The following is a 21313-nucleotide window of genomic DNA, read 5'->3' as shown; positions in this document are numbered from 1 at the left end:
CCTGCTAAGCGAAAGTAATTGACAGGTTGGGAGTAAACGTGTTGGCATTTCCCGTAATGCAACTCAGTAGTGGCTTTTATTAGACCCTCTCTGCCTCTTAAATGCCAACTTTTAGTAAATCCCACATCTTGAGATTTTAATTCTGTCTTTATGTTAATTTTTTTAAGTCTAGCTTAGCAGTCCATCTCATGGTGAATAAGCTAAACTTTATGTGTAAAATGTGTCGAGTGGCCCTTTCATAGAAAAATTAATCAATAAGCAAACTTCTTTTTTAAAAAAATTTCATTGTCTCACCAGTCACACAACTTGTTACCGTTTTTGTTACTGATAACATAGCACTGTTTGTTATTGGTGTAATATAATAAAAGGGATGGTGGTACCAGGTTCGTTATGTTACACTAATGAAAGGTGTTTTCCAAAGCACTTAAAACTGACAGAAAAAAATAAATGTGGTAAACTGAAGCCCCCTGTGGTGCAACATCTTTTTGTTTTGTAGTGCTGCTGTTTGAATCGATTCACTGTAGAGGAGCACCCAGTCGAATGAAAGAAGCACACCTGTCCTGAATCTCAAAGTGTTATTGTTGCTGTTACTTGTGTTTTGCTCATGCTGTGCCAGCATATTAAGTAATGCAGCATCTATTCATGTTGCCTGCTAGTTATGCATGAGTCGCCACCACAGCTAAACACTGTGTTTTTGCTCCCTTGTAGTTGGTCTTAGCCTCAAAATATTGGTTGTGTCCCCACTGCTGGAGTGTAAGTGGACTTGCCTTTCATTGCCCTTCATTCTGCCACAACTATACTGTAAGTCCTTTATGTCACCTGCTTGCAGAAATGAGATATTCTCTTTCTCTTATCATGATCCAGCATTTCAAAGTGTGTTTTTTTTTCCCAAGCACAATCAGACTGTCCCCAGTGCAAACCTCAGCAAATCCCTGCTGGTTCCTTGAAACATCCCGGAAACTCCTTCCTCCTCCAGAGACTGACTGTGATTCCAATTATGAAGAAATATGTACAGGAGATGGGCGACTGTCGCAGGTCCCATGGAAATTTCATTTTAATTAATCTTGGGCAGAAATTGGCAGCTCGGGCATCACGACACTCATCACAGCTCCCTGAAGTAGATCCAATTTTCTGTCTCAATAGGCATTAAATTAGCAAGAACATTTCCACCTTTGTCACCCCAGCACGCATAACAAATGAAATACATTTGGCTACACGGCATAATGGAGTGCTAATAAATGACTCGCCACCCGAGTGAGGTACAAGGAGACGGTGGCAGGTAAATCGCGTTTTGTGGTGCTTCATCACATCTGGGAGTGTTAAAGAGAAATGTGCAGGAAGGCAAATTTTGGAGTGAGGATGCAGACATTTGTGCTTTCTGTATGAATTTTGTCAGATGACTCAGAGATCATTTCCTGGATCGTTTTTAGAATCGTGAAGAGCACAACACTTATGAATGCTTCCTTTAAGATCCAATAACCTACATTGACCCATTCTGCAAGTATTCTCCATACTGTGCCAAGGTTGATTGGCAATGTTCTGCCCTCATCTTGCATTGACTGTAAGTTCATGCATGTGTTTACCCTTTGTCTCATGAGGAATTAGTCTTGGCTGACAGATCTACATCACTTTTAAGAGTATGTTCAACAACTCAACAAGTACATTCCTAAAAAATGGCACACGCTTTGTGATATCATTAACACAAGGAAACTTTGCATTTCTTTGTGTTTGGAAGTTGGATTGTTATCAAAGTTTCTACCAAACCAGAGACATGTTGCAGCAACAGATCAATGCAGGTCTATATTAAGAAGTTCTGCTGAATTAATCTCCTTCAGGAAAACTCCAACACAAACCTGTGAGAGGAAGTTGATTCACTAACTTGTGGGCACGGATTAACGTGTTGCCAATCTATTCTGGGCAAGTTTGTGAAAAGTTGGTATCAGTCACAAAACTTATCACCCCACATGTGACACGGCACAAAGGGAATGTGAGACTTTTTTATAAAGATGTACGTCACCTATGACAATAATCACCAGGAGTGAGGAGCTCATTTCAGACTTATTATATTGTTCATGCATGCCTCACCCTGACAGGCAGTGTACTTCCATCTCTTTAAGACTCTCATCCGCCCACAGAGTGAGGTGAATTGCTCTATACTCTGAATAACTGAGCATTATATGAAATATTTCTTTTGCCAAACCTAGAAAATCTGAAATTTTCTTTCAAAGAACATTGTCCTTGTGCACAGAGTGATTGTCATCTGTCGCAGTAGAATCCAGATCTGGGAATTTACAAAGCCTTGTCCAAGGCCTTTGATCTTCTGTCTCTTTCTTTCAATCCCTTTATTCCTGGTGACTGGGGGCTTTAGGTGGCTGCCTTGGGAAGCAACATGTAAGGGGACACCTAATGAGGGTATCAGCAAGACCAGTATGTGAAGGAAAGATGGAGCAAGGTGATCGCAGTATGTTGTGCAACTCATATATGAATTGAGAGAAGTATTGGGTGTTTTATGAAAGGAAGTAATAAGCAGCAAAATATGGTTGAGCAAATAGTACCAAGGTCCTGTCACAATATCGCTGGTTGTAGACATTACTTAATTAGCAGAATTAATTAGCAAGACCTCTTCACTGTAAAAATGTAATTTTTGTAATGATGTACCTTGATTTATCAAGTATTTTATTCACTGGATTGGCCCAAAGCAAACTTAAATTTTATCTATAACACAACAGCATGAGATGCAGATGTTATCAGCCCTTTACTTGCTGTTATCTGTAGTTTTTAGCCTCATAGATATGGTTTTGTATGGGTCTGCCACACTTACTATTAGCATCAGATGTTGTTGTTAGCCCATTAAATGTCTGTTTGCATATCCAACGTTGTGAAATGGTCGCAGTTTCATGAGGTTTCACTTTCATTAGGTGTAGATGCAAAAACTATGTGATTAGGTTAAGGAAAACATGGTACATTACTTTAAATGAGCCACTCTAGTTAAAATAAATCAACACTGACTTTTGGTTTTACATGGGACACAATCCCAACTCTCCTGGATGAAAGTCTTGTGTTTGTTTGACCCAGCAGCCGAACTGGCTGAAATCAAAATGAGGTTGTGATCGGACTGAAACCACTTCCTCAAAGGGCATTTAAAAGCCCTTGTTGTTTAGACCAATTAAATCATACTGTATTTTATTTATTTATTTATTCTTTATTTGTGTATTCATAAATGACAAGTACAGAGAGACACTGACAGTTGCAGAAGCAATGTTCGATGTACTGTACATGTGTATTTAGCTGAAGCTAATTTCCAACACCAGTCCCTTGATGGGCATTGATAAAATTATATATTACAATTTAAAATCTGAAAATCAGTGCACATAATCATCAAGAACAAGAACAACCATCTGTGACAACCCACACACAAATATTAAAACAGACGAATGAAATAAACAAACTAGAAACGCAAAACATTAAAAGCATTAATTCAAGTACACAAATAATGAGTTGTTGGTGTTTTAACCAGGACTTTACTGGTAAAATTCAGTTGGGTAGACCTGAAGACAGTAGTTACACTTGGGTGTGGACAAAAACAACCACACAGAGACCTTATAAAGCATTGCAAGTTTAAGATAAAAGGGATGAGGATGAGTGAAATCACCATTTGCTAGAAGCTAGCCAGAAAATGACTCTAAGTCTCACCTGGAGCAGCAAAGTATATTACCTTCTTAATATATAGGCAGATAGGACCTTCTTCCTGCCCCCAGGCACATCTAACCAATAAGCTAAGCAGGTGTTTTCGTGTGGCTTTTGCATTTTGGTTAGCTCCAATTTTTCTGTGTGAAAAGAAACCGAACCAAGGGGAGAACGCAATAACTCACCCACTGATTCGGACCAGAGCAAAGAAACTACAGGCTGGGAAACTCCAAGTTTCTGCAACTCTCCTGGGGGGGATAAACACCATTCAAAAGATAGTCCCACATTTTGATAACGCAATCAAACAGCGTGCGGTGACGGACGGAGTAAAATGTCGGCAGTGTGGTGATATTTTACTCCGTCCGTCACTGCACTCACATTTGCGACTAAAAATAGTTTTGTTCGAGCAAAATAAATCATTCAGCACGCTGTGTGAGTACAGATTTCAACCAGCAGCAGAAACAAAAGGCGAATCCCATCGGTTGTGGGTTGAACGGGGGTCATAGACACAGACAGGAATGTATTCCTGTCAAATACAGCGGCCATAGTGCTTCGCGGCGCAAGATAAGGCTTACCGGTGACAGAAAAGCCCGGCTCCAGGTCCAATCATTTCCTCTTCTTGGTGTCATGACTGCCCAAAAGTACCTGAACAGCCGAGCCATGGCAGCACACAGGTATGTGACTTGTCAGAGGAGAAACCAGCCGTTCACATTTCTCTCTTTGTGGCAGGTAACGGTCCACAAACCTCACCGCACTTTAGGGACTGTTCTTTACTTGTCAGGGGAGGAGGGTGGCTGGTTGATTTTTATTTTATTTATTTATTTTATTTTGATCCCCCCTATGTTAATCACTCATTTATGCTGTTTTTGAAGTATGAATAAGTCAATAAATAATTTATTCCATTGAAATATCATTGATGTATTATAGAAAAGTGATTTATCTTTTCATAAATGACAAAAGGCACATCTGCCTCATTTTCGCTGTGGTATCGTGATACTACTCAGAACCATGATATTTTCACTGGTATCGTACTGTGGGTCCCAATTTTGATACCGTGACAACACTAATCTGGAGGGGGTTCATCTGCAAAAACTAATGAAAAACTAAACAACGGTATCCGGTATTCGGTACTCGGTATTCGGCCAAACGTTTAATTTTATTCGGCTTCAAATTTCGGCCACAAATTTTCATTTCAGTGCATCCCTAAATCATAGCTTATGATTCATTCAGTGATCCATCGTGTCTAGTATGGAAGTGTCTGCATTCATTATGTTTTTGTTTTCTCTTCATTTTTCTCATCTGTATCTTGTATATCACAATATGAAATTGCATTTAAAGTGACCTTAATAAGTTTGTAATTTCAGCAATATACCAACAATCTCAGCAAGATATTTTGGGAGGAGACTAATTGAAAATTACATTGCTGTTTATTCATCAAATTTGTTTCCAGACCTCCACTTATGGCATCTCATTTGACCACAGATAGTCATCTCTAACCTTTTTTTTTATAAGCTTTTCCTTCCCTAGCATAGGTCCATTGAAATGTGTTTGTGTTTCTCCAGTAATAATGAGCGGGCTCCATCTTAACCCCCATCCCTGTCATCATCTACTTCTGTGCAGCATTTTAATTGGCCAAGGCTGGCACAACCTTCCAACCCAGCTGTTTCCCTGCTACATCCCGGAGCAAGACTAGTGTTCCTCACTAATTACCGCTGCTGTCTGCGATGATCTGTGACACAGCCAGCTCCCGCTGAATTACCCTCACCTCTCCCATTTACAGTACCTGTCAATATCCTCCCTCATTTTCATACATCAGTGAAAAAATCTGTGAAGTAGAGCGAAGGATTGACCGAAAAATGATGCCCTTTCAAGAGCCTCCCGCAAGACTAATGACTGTTAAAAAGCAATCAAGTGGTAGCAGCAGTCTGGGCGGTAGATCTCCGTATTTTATTGCTAACGCCCGGTCACGGCACCTCTGCTGTTTAAATTATTGCTATGTAAATCACCTGAAGTGCTTTGGTATTGGAAAGCAGCAGATTTAAGATGCTGGTGCATGTGCTAAGTAGACAGCATCCCGATATTCGCGGAGGCCTTCATTTGAGGGACTAACTCCTGCTATTCATCAGCGTGTCAGTCTACCTCGAGCTGGCACTACATTCTGAGAAGTTCGCTGGCGGAACAAATGAAGTTCTCTCTGACTCACATATAAAATGCTTATTCTGTATTTCTGCAAAACCAATGTGAAGTGCAGCGCCCAAAAGTTCGAACCAGCTTGTAGTGGAAGCACTTTCACCTTACCTACGTTGTTCTTCCTTTCACATATTTATCTGCAACAAAAAACCTTTGCCTCCAATGTAAAGTTCAGGTGCTTGTTATGTGAATACTGGAGCTATAAAACTGCAATTGTAATGGTTTTACTTGCATCATACTGTCTGTAAACTTTGGATTTGGGCATTTTTAAGACTGATGAGTTAAGAAAGGTCTGGAAAGCCTCTTGAGGTTTTATTTAGGGGTCCCATTCTTAAAGATAAAGGTTGTCAAAATGTTTCTTGAAATAATGTGTCTGTAGTGTACAGTGTGTGTACAGTGGATGGATCCCCACCCAGAATTGCTATTAACACAGGATGCTTGTCTTATCTTTCTATAAGATGTCACTGTCCTCTGCTGGTTTTAAGACGGTATTACACCTCCAGTGTTGAGATCCATTTCAGCTTAAGATTTGTTTGTTTAGAAATAACATGGTTTTCGGGTTTTACTCATTGGGCTTTATGCAGCAAAATTCTCTTAAATTTCTCTTGTTTCTTCTCCTACTTCTCTGTTAAGACAGAATATAAGAGAAGTCAACCCCAGATGCACCAAACATTACTAAGCATCCAAATCTGCTCTTACCCAAGTGTGTTGAATGATGACTCCCACTTGATCATAGGTAACCTATTAGCATAGATAATGCCCCCTAAACACTCTGCAAGGGCAGGCGTTGTGCCCTGCATGGACCAAGATTAGAGAGATGCCACCAAAAAAGACAAAGTAGCAGAAGAACAGTGGAATTGAAGTATTATTAAATAAATTTAAAGCAAACTTGATGTTCCAGACAGTCAATACTGATGTCAGAAAAATTAAAATGCCATTTTAGCAGCATTGACGGAGGAAGTATTCAGATCCTTTACTTAAATAAAAGTACTAATACCCCACTGTAAAAATATTGTTCATACTCAAGAAAGGGTGTTTAAGTACTAACAGTAATATGTATTGGGTCGCAGGGGGCTGGAGCCTATCCCAGCTGATACTTGGCAGGTAGGGTAAGCCCTGGACAGGTCGCCAGACTATCACAGGGCTGACACATAGAGACAGACAACCATTCACATTCACATTCACACCTACGGACAATTTAGAGTCACCAATTACCCTGCGTGTCTTTGGACTGTGGGAGGAAGCTGGAGTACCTGGAGAAAACCCATGCTGACACGGGGAGAACATGCAAACTCCACACAGAGGGGCTCCCCCTCCCTGGGTTCGAACCAGGAACCCTGTCGTTGTGAGGTGACAGTGCTAATGGCGGCACTGTTATGTAGCGGTTAGCATCATCGCCCCACAGCAAAAGGATATTTGAGAAGCCGAAGCCATTAAATGTTTTTGCATGAAAAATGACAAACGATATCAAATTAGTTAATTTGTAAAGTAACTTAAGTTATCATGCAAATGTAGTTGTGTAAAAAGTAGGTTCTTATTTTTCTCTACTAGGTGTAGTGAAGTAGAAGTAAAGTATTTCAGGAAATGTACTTAGTCACTGGTCAGCAGAGGGACGCACAGTAACTGAAATTACAGTAATTGGAATCAATGGACAAAGTGTAGTTAGTATTAAGTCTCAGGAACGTTACTATGAATATAATTGCTCTAAACCATAACACTCCAAGTTTGATCAAATGATATTCATGTATTTTTTATGTTCCTCATATGTAAAACTTGACTTTCCTCACGTTGGACAACAATTTGTGGACTGTGAAAACAAGATGTTTTTCTCTTATCTTGGTAAGCTTGCACTCAACTACTCATAAAATGTTCTCTTACCTAAGAGAAGAGCAAACATAAGAAAACACTGGTGAATCCCAGAAATCAATTGGCACTGACAAAAGAAAATAAAGAAACAATGAATTGAGGATACAAACAATTTTTTTGTGTATCTCTTCCTGCATGAGGTCTGTTGTTTATTCACTAGCTGTTGAGAATTTGTATAAACTGTAGTCAAATTAGTTGTATTCTGTCACATCTAACACTACTGTTAGCCCGCCACTGAGGACAACAACTTTGTGGTGGAATTCAAGCTTGTGACTGTTAATATGCTTATCACAGAAAGAAAAAACTCCATTGTGAGAATTAATTGTTTTATTGTTGAAAACTCTCTGTTGTCTTTCCCAGCACATAGGCTTGTACCTTTTTCAATAGAAATGCATTCCCTTATTCCCCGGCTTATTTTGATTCCTGCGGCAGATATGGTGTGAAACTTAATGGAGTTTTTTATTTTCATTCAAGGACCCAAATTGAGTTCTCCTCAGCACAAATATATCGGTTATGACCACCGCAAATGTATGTAAGGAATGTTGTCACCATGAGTGAACAACTTCATATCACATTGTTGGTCTTTGCATCAGTTTTGGTATTTGATTTGTGACGTCAAGCTGAGAAAACAAAATACATATTCTCCATTGTTTTGGGCTCATGGTTTAATTTTGTAGTCACGGCTGCTGGTATATGCAAATTATGATATGCATGCAGTTTAAGAAATGAAACACAAAATATTCAGTGTGCACAACGCGAGGAGAAAATAACCCCCCACATGCTCTCTCACACACACTCCTCCAGCCCCACACCCCCCAGAGCTTTGGTCATGAGCCTGCTTCATTCCGTCAGCAGACAGTCCCGCAGGATAGACCTCTATTCACTCCCAGCTCAATTAGAAGGTGAACTTTCTCGAAAAGTCATACTGTATTTTTTTGCATGATAAGGTTTTTATACGCGGTTGTAATAAAGTAATTACATTTAGATGATTTGGAACATGTTATCACATAGCAGTCTCAACTCAAACAGCCACCCACGTTTCTCCAAAATTAATATGGACTCATTTTCACCCTTGTCTTCTTTACGTACTACATAGTAATGCTGGATCAGAAGAGGAGGATTTGTCTCTTAGATGAAATTATCTATTGGAAGAAATGAATGGAATGAAAATTTTATTTTGTTTTATTTATTTTGCCACTTTCTCCTGTCGTGTCCATTTAGCTGTGATTGGTCTTTAGTCCAGACTGAACAAAAAATTCTCCAAATTAGTTGACAAAATATGTTGATATATCTCAAGGATAGGTGTGTGTCCTTTTACTTGTTTTTAGTATGCATTTTCCACTTGCACATTAAAAAAACAAAAGAATTAAGAAGAACAAAAAGTTTTTACATTTGCCTGAGGTGGAAAAGTAGGTTTATCAGCAGCAACAGCAAAATGCTAAATAGTAAAATGGAAAAAGACTTGGCGACCTGACCCAACTCCTTATACTTACATACGGTAAGGGTACTGGATGGAAATGTACATTAACTCTGAAAGTTCAGTTCAGATTTGCATAGAATTTGGATGGAAAACTGGCTAATCACTCCCATCTAACTTTCACAAGTCACATCTGTTTTATCATGTGGCCCAGTCATTCAGAAGTAATCTGATCGGATTTCGGCTATCAGGGTGGATCAAATCTTTAAAATGGGTTGTTTAAAAGAAAAAACATCACGTAATTCAGTTTTGGTTGTTGAAGACTTTTTATGTGGATTGGTATACCATTGATCCTTCAGGATGGATTTCAGGTCAAACAAACTCCAGACCTTTACCTGGAAGCCTGCTGTTTGTGTCTCATGTGAAACCAAAAGTCGATATTTATTTTAATAACAATGTAGTGTGCTAGTATGTGCAGCATACTATGCTAGTGACTTGTGTCAGGTATTGTTTTGTTTGTTGTTTTTTTTCTAAACCTAGCCATTTCCTTGTATTGCCTAAACCTAAAGAAGTAAATCTAAAAACGTGGTCTTTTTTTTAACCTACCTTCTAAATTTATATTGAAAAGGACTGTATGCATTTAAGGAGCAGAAACTGTACATATCCTGTGAAAATGGAAGTTTATTTTGAAAAGAGACAACACATGTAACAAGCATAAATTGATATACTGTCTCTGAACATCCAAAACTGACACTGTTGGGGTAGGTACCTAGCACATGTTATCCTCATGAGACCCTGTGTCCTCATATGAGGACATCATATATTGGGTTTACTTGACCTTAAACTTCATTCTACTCAACTAAGACCTGTTGCTCTTGCTCGTGGACACTTTTTGGTGCTATCTAGTGGTAGTAAGAGCACAATACACTAATCCAGGTAAAAACAAGACGGTAGCCATTTCTGCCAAGTTGGTCTGCAGCTGATCCTGACACACAAGTGGACAAGGTCCAAATCCTGATCACATTTTATGGTTGAAACTTTTATTTATGGTTAATAATGTTTGTAGTTTGATATGGCAACAGATTTGACCAGTTTTAGCAACAGTAACAAGCTAAGACACTGTTAATGAGGAAGTACGCATTTGAAGACATTGGAACTTTATTATTGTCTCCTTTTAGGACATTGGGACTTAATTATCGTTGACAGTGTTTAGTTAATTCATACTTAATGGGTCATTTTCACCTCACATAGCTAGGATAAATTAAAAATACATTCATAACAAAAGTTTGGGTTTCAGGAGGAAATTTTGACATGTAGGACCACTGACCAATCATTGGTATTTGCCAAGTTGGGGGTGATAATGTGTTGTAAAAACACTTAAAGTGATCCCACACTGGTTATTCTATCTGTTGTTCTTTACATAGCCAGTTATCTACATTGTAATATGTAGTCCCATTTAGAGCATGGGTTATCTGGATTTGATAATCATTTTTGATCTGGGTGGTTTGGTCCAATGTTGCTTTGAAAAATTCAGAACAGAAGTAAGATGGATTAGCTAATCCTGGATAGCAGAACATGGGATTTCCAAATCTAAACCACTGTGATCCATATCAAAGTATTTAAACAGCTGGGTCCTGATATCGCTGCGGCTACGTTCTGATGGTTTAGGCACAAACTCATCTTGCTTAGGTTTAGGGCAGGGGTAGGCAACCCACATCTCCAGAGCCATATGCAGCTCTTTAGCTCCTCTTTTACATGAAAATGAATCGCTGTTATTTGTTATTATTATTTTTTTAACACTTTCATTTTTATTTATCATTGTCGTAGGCCTAAAGAAATTCTTACATTCTCCAATAGTCACATTGTGTTGCTTATGTACTGAAATTACGTTTCGCCAACAAAAATGTGCATCATATGTCCAAGGCCTGGCACCCTTTCCTCTAAATTTTGCCAAACCTCACCAGCATTGGCTAGTCTTGAGCCTCCTTAGCGAGGCTAGCAATGGATTCCAAATCCATAAAAGTAAAAGCCTTAGAGGAAAATACAGAATTTAATAGTGGGTGGACAGATTCGTTAGCTTTCACCACCATCACTGCAAAGCTGTAGTACCAAATAATCATTAATAGATGCAAATGAGCCATCTTGAGGTAAAGAATATTTTTGCGTGTTCATTTAGCCCTTTTTTTAATGTTGATAGGCTAATTTAGACTGAATATGCAGTGTTACCATAAAGCTCAAGTATGTGTTGTGGCTCCAGGCAGATTTTTTTAAAATTATTTTTTGTCAAAAATGGCTATTGTGATAGTTAGTGTTGTTGACCCCTGGTTTAGGGAAAGGGCGTGGTTTGGGTTGAAATAAGTTCTTGGTTAGGGTTAGAAAACTGTCTTAGTTTGTGTCAAAATTACTAAAATTACATGGTTACAGTAATATCTCATCAGGTAAGGTTAGGGAAAGATCCCAGCCATGGTTAAAAGAAACCAAGCACTGCTGTGCCTAAGTACAGCCTCATAGAGCTGCGAGCATGGCTGCTGTTATACCAAAGATGCCTCAAGCTGTAACTGTGTTATCACATGGGACTCATTCTTTCTGATAGTCAAAATTATTTTTATTTTTCCTTCATTTCCAGCGAAGCAAATAAACATGAGGAAGCGCAGGGGCTGAGGTGAAATGAATGGCATGAAGACAGCCTGTCATGAGAAAGTGAAAGAGAATGACAAGCAGTTGCAGGCATTGTCTTAGAGGAGAGGAGGAGGAGGAGGGAGGGGAGAGACAGAGGCAGACAGTCATATGAACCGCTCGTATAGCTCCCTCCTAATGACTCCCACTGTGCCATTTTTACCAAAGGCAAGGATTACCATTAAGCCCGAGTCACATCTTCTCACATGATCCCCTATCCTGCCCAAGGTTTATTCACACACATGCACCGACGTGAGCACACACAGGATGGTAGAGGGGGGTGAGTGTGGATGAAAGGGAGGTCGGCTGAGGGGTGGTCACAGGATGAACAGGGGAGATGTGTACACGTGTAGCGCCCACAGCAAAGTAATGCAGGAGATTTCTAACCAATTGGCCAAAACGTTGTAGTCACAGCTTGATGTGTTAATTTCCATTGCAACACTACGTTACTGCATGACGTGACCCCTGACCTTTTAATGATTGTTGTGCTTACACTGTTGAGCTAATCTAATTTGTATATATTTAAAGATAATTGACAAAAGTAGCTTTAACAGACTAAATTAATAGCTAAATTCTCATATAGCAATAAAAGACATTAATTTGGTTACGGCTACCTCTTCTGCTGCCTCCAATATTTGTGAATGTAACCATAATAGGTTCGTATTAGCTCTACATCATATTCATATGCATGTATTTGACACATTTATGGCTAAAAATGAGCTATGCAGAAGTTTGGTAGAGCGATGGTAAACTTCTCACAGACTTAATCAGTAAATAGCTGGCTCCTCCTCGACTCCAACATGACCGTAAAAACACTGCAGTGCATTTTCAGGTCAATAGCACTCTGAATTATTAAATACCCGCAAGTCTATGATGATGATAAATCATAGAAAATTCATTTAGGGCCAGCATAAGACTCTGAGGTCAAACTAATTGATCATTAGAACTATTACAGAATTCATCTTGACATTTTTAAAAGAATTGTAGAAAACTAGACGGGGACTCCAGACAAATTATGTTTAAATGGCCGTAACAACCTTGACATGCTAATGGGTCTTCTACTAGTTCTCAAGGGGAACATGGGAACAGCACATACATAAAGAATGTGGCTGTATTTTCAGATGTACTTCATGAGAATGAGCTTAGCACTAGCTTTGTGTAATCCTCACCCTCCCTCCCCAATTATGACACGATACATGCAGGCTGGAATAATGATAACCAACGTGAAGCACATGTGACTGGGTTAAGAATCTTTGCCTTTCAGTGTGTAAGATCACATTGGGGAAAAGACTGCCCGCCTCTTAGAAAACTGCTGTATTGTTATGGTGTTTTTTATATGCCTGAGGGGCACATTTAAATGATGAATGATTTGGTTTAAAAGTTTGCATGCAAATTATTAATACTGACAGCACTGGGATCCTCACATCCTTTAAAGAGAAAAGTTGGTATGAATATTCTTCATCGGGTGGACCCATGTCCTTTACTTAACTTGAAGTATCAACATAATAATGTAAAGATATAAGACAAGAAAAAGTCCTGCAGTCAAAGTCAAATTAAAGTACAAATATGTAAAAGTATGTGACTGATATTATGTATTATTAGATAGTTATTACTGTTGTCTGATGATGATGAGATGGAGCTAGTTTTACTTCATACACAGTTAGGTAGTTTATCCAGTGTTTTCTTAAACCACGGTTCAGGATCCCTCCAAAGGGTCACGTGATGACTTTGAGGGATTGTGAGATGATTATCTTTTCTTTTTACTCAAATATTTGATACTTTTACCACTTTGGGTCTTGAACAGTTATTTAAATCAAACCACCTGAAAAGGAAAATCTGTCTGGTGAAACCTCTAACATCTCATAGACAAGGGGCCCCATCCAGACACTGCTTTTTGTAGGGGGTCAAGGATGGGAACCACTGGTTTAATCCTCAACACCGTATTGTTTTTTATGTTATTTTATGTAAAATATGGATTTAATTTAAAGTACGTAAAGGTTCAGTAGGTTACTTCTATAAAAATACCTGGCCATATGTGCTGAAACTGTCACTTTAAAGCCCCGTTTCCACCAAACACTTTCGCTATGGTACCTTTTGAACCAAAACTGACCCTTCAGACATGGTCCCTAGACCTTAGGTCCGCTTAGCGTTTCCTCTGCAAACAGTCCCCTTAAATGTGGCCGCAATTGTTGTCACTCACTGCTCTGTCAAGCAGCCGCTGTATTTCCTTATCATTCATGACACAGAGGGAAGCCTGCACCTCGTTTATCGTCCACAAATCAAGGTTGCATGCCAACATCACCGCTCATTCACGCTGCTCAGGCCCCCTTGCCTGCGCAAGCTCTTAAGGCCAAAGCACACCAGCGGTAAACGCCAGGCTTAGTGTATAACCCCACACCGGCAGCGGCAAGACGCATGTGTTGGGAATCAACTTATATTTACCTCACATGGTGGCACCAAATATGTTGGGAATCAACATATATTTACCTCACACGGTGGCACCAAATATGTTGGGAATCAACATATATTTACCTCACACGGTGGCACCAAATATGTTGGGGTCAACGCACTAGGCTTCACACGGAGACACCAAATATGTTGGGGTTTAATTGGCTATTGGAAATAATTAATAATTATTATTAATAATTAATAATTATGTTAAATAATGTGACTTAATTAACATTAAATCACCTCGTTAAAGGTATCTGTCTCATAAAATAGGCTAAACTATTAATTTGGAGTTTGATTAATAATTAAATTAATGACAACAACCAAAATTAACGGTAATGCCTGAAGGATTTGGGAGTTCTTGACGCAGCAGAGGTTGACTATTCATTCACCCTTGTGCAGCATTAAACAGACAGCAGGCATGGTTCCAAAGAATTATATTTATTCACAAATAAATATAAAAGCAAACCAAAACACACAAATTCTAACTTACTATATACAAGCTTGGTGTGTATATGTGTGTGTGTGTGTGTGTGTGTGTGTGTGTGTGAGCGAAAGAAGAGAAAGAAAGACAAAGGCGGGTGTGGTGATCAAGTAGCCGTTTGGCCTACAAAACAAAATGGCTGACAACAGAGAACTACCAAAATGGCCAAATCAAGGCTGCTTCAGTTTAATGGGAGGTGTTTGTCTGACCATGTGGTCAGGACAAAGACAAAGGAAAAGAAGCGGGAACTTTGAGATGCCTGGTTGGGGTAGCTCTGTTGAAAGCCTATTTGTTAATGAGTCTATGTCAATGTGACATGTGTTGCAAATGGTCTGGATTAGTGCAGAGATTGTTTAGTTGCATGCAAGAATCTGTTTGTGAACAGTATTAGCAAACTAAACACTTAGCTGTGGCGAAGCCAACTAATCAATGACCTAACGGCAACCTATCACAACAATAACTCAGTAAACAGCATCCAATCACATACAACAAGTTAAACAGTCTTGCTTAGCCTGTAAAGCTGTGATAAGCTATGCCCAGTTGTTACATTACCAGTCCTTGAATGGATGGGAGAAAGAGTCACTTGGTGGTGTACTGCTATTAGCCAGCAGAAGAAGGCTGGGAAGATGTGGTTTCAGCTGCAGTCTTTGTGGTGTCCTTTGTTCCAAAGGTTCTGATCCGAGGAAGCCAGTCGCTCGGGGTCCTTGCAGAGTTAGACACTGGGTGCTAACTCACTTAGTTCCTTGTTGCTGGAAAGCTGGTTGCAAACCTTGTGTTTGCAACAGAGTCTGTGATCAGTTGCCCTCCCTTTAGTGGTTTGGACTATGGAGCCAGGGTCTAGGCCTCTGGACTGTTCCAGGCCCAACCGGAGAGAGGTGTTAGCTGTTCAACAGCTGGAGCAAGAAAAGAAAGAAAGCTTGGAGGGAGCAGACCTTGTACCGATGCCTGTGACATCACAGAGTCACATATCACTGTAAAAGGTCTTGTCCAATCAAGTTTTGGGACTTGAGTCTCACTGAGGTGTGAGGTGAGACCTCCTGTGGAGATGGGTGCCACTTAGCTCTCTTTGTTTGAAGACAAAGAACATGCAGAGGAAAAAGCCTTGAAATCAGTGATGATTTTACCAAATGATAAATCATCTGTGGTCCTGTGAATCCCAACACGTGTCAGCACTCCTGGGCACGCTGTCAAGCCACTGTCCTATTCCCAGCCTTGCTGCCACCAGAATTAAATGCTCTGTGCTTGTACATACCAGCTCCCATAGCAGCTTTTTTTCTCTGCTCCTATTGCAGCTCAACTCCTCAACTCACCATAATGCAAAGACAACTCTGTTTCTGTGTCTTGTGTATCTTGTGACAAAGTCTCGATAAGGAGAGAGACATTGCTCAGGTCGGGAAAAATCCCGAGCTAAACAACCCACAATCCCGTCATTATAAAGACAATGGCCAAAAAGATATTGCCTGGCGAGTTATAGCTCTGGAGATCGGCTCTTCAGGTGAGAAATCAAGTTAAATTAGGGGCTTTCTACACATGATTTTAAGCTAATGCAGAAGTGGAGAAGTACAGATCTTTAAGTAAAAGTAGTACTAACTTTGCGTGGCCGTCTGTTGACAACCTGCAGTGCGACACGTCCAGTGTGTGGTAGGGACGGCACTCGATGCACCACGTGGCGACGGCGCTGGTGTGTTTACAGCTTCTCTCAGTCAAGTGCAATATCTTCAGTGTGCGGCTTCAGAGGGAGCTTTGCAAACACAGTGGCTGAGAATTAAACCATCAACAATGAAAAACTGCCCATCCCTCCTTTACCAACAACAGCATACAGTGGTGGAAAAAAAGTTTTCGGATACCCCATGCATTTGTGAAATATTGCATTAAGAACCACTCTTAGGTCTTCAAGTGCAATTTCTTTTAGTACAGTCACAGCCAAAATACTAAATAAATCCTAAAAAAAACATTAAAAACTTAAAATTGATTGGTTCCATAAAAATACATAAGAAATTTTGAGTATTGGGTCATTTTGGTACCAGTGATGAAGGTCGATCTTTTTTATTAAAAGACACAATTTTTGTTGCCAAGCTTTGTGTCTACATAAAGCCAGCACATTTGAAAGTTTTCAGACACAAAAATGGCTAAAACAAGGAACCTAACGCAGGAAACACGCCTGAAGATAAAGATTCTCAGCCAGGAAGGGTACAGCTGCCGCCAGATAGCCAGGAAGTGCAGATGCAGTCCTTCAGCAGTTGGATACACTCTGCAGAAATACAGACGAACCAACAGCTTGGAAGACAAACCAAGATCTGGGCGTCCAAGGGTTTCTTCAGCAAGAAATGACCGCATCCTGATCCGCGTGTGCAGGCAAAACCCCCGAATGACATCACAGGAGCTTCAGCAGCAGTGGTCAAACCAAACTGGTGTCCAGTGTTCCACCCGCACTGTACGTGGCCGACTTTTAGATCATGGCTTAAGGTCCTACAAGGCTATCAAGAAGCCCCTGATCAATGAGAGACAGAGGTTAGCCCGGCGTCGTTGGGCCCAGGCACACAAGAACTGGACAGCCAGGAATTGGAAGAAGATTTTGTGGTCAGATGAGTCCAGTTTCCAGCTTTATCTTCCTCCTACTAATGTGAGGGTACGCAGAAGGCCAGGCGAAGCATTATCTCCAGCATGTACAGTACCTACTGTCAAGCATGGTGGAGGCAGTATCATGGTTTGGGGATGCATGAGTGCTGCTGGTGTTGGTCATCTCACTGTCTGTGATGGCACATTGAACTCTACCAAGTATTGTACCATTCTCAAAACCCACATGCTCCCTTCTGCACGTGCACTGTTCCGTCGAGGTAAAAACTGGATGTTTCAACAAGATAATGCCCCTTGCCACACATCCAAGGCCAGTAGAACTTGGCTGCAGGAGCACAGTATCCAGGTCTTAGAGTGGCCAGCTCAATCCCCGGACATGAGCCCCATTGAAAATCTGTGGTGGATTATCAAAAGGTCTGTTTCAAAGCATAAACCAAAGAATTTAGAAGAATTAAAAGCAGTAATTCAAGAAGAATGGGACAAAATTACCCCTCAACAGTGTGAAAGGCTCATGGGGAACATGCCAGCCAGGATTAGAGCTCTACTACGTGCCAATGGCAGGACTACTAAATATTAATTTGATGATGTGATGGTTTATTTATTTTTTGTTCAGTTTTGAACACATTCTCTGTTATTTGTTGACTTTGATACCGACAATGTTGAGAACTGACATATTGAAACTGTCAAGAATTTAGTTTTGTTAGTTTTTCTTGTAAACAATAAACAAAAAAATATAATTTGTATTTGTTTGTATCTGTCTAATGCAGCCACACCTTTTGAAACACAAAAAAGATTTTTCCACAAATATTTCATGATAATATTTGAGATTGTGTAAAATTTTAAGGGTGTCCGAAAACTTTTTTCCACCACTGTACAAGGCAAAGACAAGTAAATGAAAAGCTTGATTTCACTTTCAGTTCTGAAGAACAGCAGAAAGCCAGAGGAACAGGATCTTTTCACGGATTATCTGTCTCATGTGCTACCGTCAGGATGGAGCAGTTTCAGCAAATATGAGTTTTTTTGAAGTTACACACTGTAACTTTAAGTACTGCACTTGCATACATTTTCCATCTCAGTTTGGATTCAACATTTGCCGGCATCTGATAGGGCTGTTTTACTGCTAATAATACTGCCTTATTAGCTTTTTTACTGTTTTTAAGAAGCACTGGTAATCCGCTGCTCCACTCATTAAAGAAACTGTGGACAGTATCGTTAGTGAAAGTGAAGCCAACCCCAGCTCTGTCCATTTGGCCTTTCGCCTCGCTATGTTTGTGTGTTGTGTGTTTATGTTGTATGTATGTTTTTGGCACTGTGTCTATGATTTTTGTAGCTCCTTCTTGAATGCATCTTTACTGTCTGGCACCTGGTTGCTCCCTTTATACTGTATATAGCCCTGACCTCACCTGTGTGCTGTGCGGAGGAACATCCTGAACATAGCAAAGCAAATAGAAGCAGAGGGCAAGGTCTCTGCAGATGAATACACCGCCTTACACATCTAGTGTGTCGGAAGTGATGATTGGGAGGGATTACAATTGTATATATCTATGCATTGTTTTTTAGGGAAATCATGCACAGTATACCTTCAATAAAATGTGCAGTCTTTGAAGTGAAAACATCTAACATTGTTTTTTTCCTCATATGAAAGAACTCCACCATCATTTGATGAGTGAATTTGTGAAGCATCAGTTTGCTAATTAGTGGGTGCTGATCCCCTCAGGATATCTGATATAGATGTCAATTAATGCAACCAAACAAGTGTTGTTCACACTATCCAGCGTCCTCTCTGTAACCCAGTATAAAGCTTGCAGTGGATTATGGGAAGAATTTAAGACTTGGGAGGTTTTAGGCAGAACCTGCCTTGCTGATCTTGCCCTAGATTCGTACTCCTCAGGGTTATCTCTGTAGGTTTTGTCAACAATACCAACCAGTCATTTTCCTTGTCAGGAAGAATGTCCTGCGGTTATAGTAGCAGCACACCAAAGACAATCAAGATTTTGCCACCGGTATCATCAGCTCATTTAAACGATTCAAATGTTTTTTGTTTTCAGCCCAACTCTGTCACCTGCAGAGCACCGAAGCAAATAAACAAACAGTGCACACGCTGGAGGGGCGATCAGAGGGAGAATTCAAATGAATGCTGCACAGGCGGTTCATAGAAAAGGTAAGCAAGAAAAAAAGTACACAAGGAGAGTTATTTATTTACGTTTCTCTAACTCAGGTAATTAAACACATTTTTGCACATGCTGACTCCACTTGCATCACACTGGAGTCTTATTGTGACTCATCTCTATAGGGGCTCACCACCAATTTCACACAGAAGAATAGTAATACTCTACATGGACAAATAGTTTTATCAGTTCTTCTTTCGGTCTTTGTCAAGTACGCAAAAATAATCCTGATGATGTCATCATCTTAGCATTGGTTTGGAGTTGAAACGTGTGTAACATAATTTCAAACTGGACTAATGAAGCTAGGAAGATATGGGCATTTACCAGGCATGGAGGGTGTAATGCTGCATTCAAGTCATCTTGGAGGTATCAGAATTGCCAGTTTCCACCTTGTTAAGAGTGTTCACATTAACATCCAGGTTGTAATCATGATTGAGAAACTGACATGTCCCACTTGGAGGCTGAAAACCAAACAAGCATGGATGCCTCGTGTCAGCCAAAGTAAAGCCAAATTTCATAGATAAAGTCTGATATGGTAAAGTTGCAAAAATAAGAATCTCCCCCTCTGACAGCCCATCCTATATGTGAATGCAACACAAGGTAAGACGCTTTTGAGCTGCATCATGAGAAGTGGACGAACCATTGCTGGAGTTTGAGCAGTACGTCAAACGTAAACGTCAGGATAGGTCAACCCTATCGTCACAATAAATGTGTAAAAAACACCCACATTTATTGGTCAGGAACAGTGAGCAGCTGTTGCTGGTGGTGGTTGACTGCCCAGAGAATTGGGTGTCATGCCATCTACTATCCCCTCCTCTGACTAATGACAAACTAATCTACTGTGATTTATGTCACATGTATGAAATGTGCAGATGTAACCAATGTATCTGGTTTGCAGAAATGTACAATGCTGACATTTTATTCTGGCGACTGGCCTGCAAATGTCGACCCTCCTGTATCAATAGTGATCATTATTTTTTCTTAATAATTCAAGTTTTTATTGGTTTGAAAGGCTCGGTACATGGCATACATATATTATTTTCTGGGGATGCAAGATTATAGGGCACGTATTTTTTATAATATGGAGGTGGACTCCAGTATATAAAGAAAAATTAACAAAATGTGACACATATGTCCTCATACATAACTTTAGAGGGTCACATAATCACAGGGCAAGTTCATAATTATGTCTGCTTATCTTCCATTTTAATTTGAGTCCACAACCACTCTCAAGGAGATTCTCCTTTCTCCTGATTGCCATTTATTCTACTGAGCATACATTCATAAGATGCTATTGCCACCATTGCATTAACCCTTTCTTTCAATTCCAGGGCCTTTGTTGTCTTCCAGTGTCTTAGAATAACCTGTCAGACAGTTATTAGACCCACAGTAATAACAGAAAATGCGCACTTGGATACGTCTGGTATTTGTGACCGATCCCCCAGTAAACACAACTTTGGACTTGAGGGGATTTCTGAACCAAACCAACCACTTAAAATTTCTAATACTCTAATCCAGAGCGGTCTGACCAAACTACATTCCCATATGCAGTGCAGGAAAGCTCCTATTTCAGTTTTACATTTCCAACTGCTGTTGTTATTTAGCAGCCTCATTCTGTAGAGTTGTAACGGTGCGTGATAATATCTGTGCAGTACCTTTTATTGCTTTTGTCACATATTTACCACAGCCTGACACAATTTTAGACCATCTGTCACCATCAGTTTCTTCCCCAATATCCCTTTGCCACAGCAATTTCACATTAAGAGACATATGACGCAGGAGGGAGTTGGTTACTTTATA

Source organism: Epinephelus lanceolatus, chromosome 22 (assembly GCF_041903045.1).
Source record: "Epinephelus lanceolatus isolate andai-2023 chromosome 22, ASM4190304v1, whole genome shotgun sequence".
In the NCBI taxonomy this organism is placed as follows: domain Eukaryota; kingdom Metazoa; phylum Chordata; class Actinopteri; order Perciformes; family Serranidae; genus Epinephelus; species Epinephelus lanceolatus.
Note: the sequence above shows the minus strand (reverse complement) of the source record.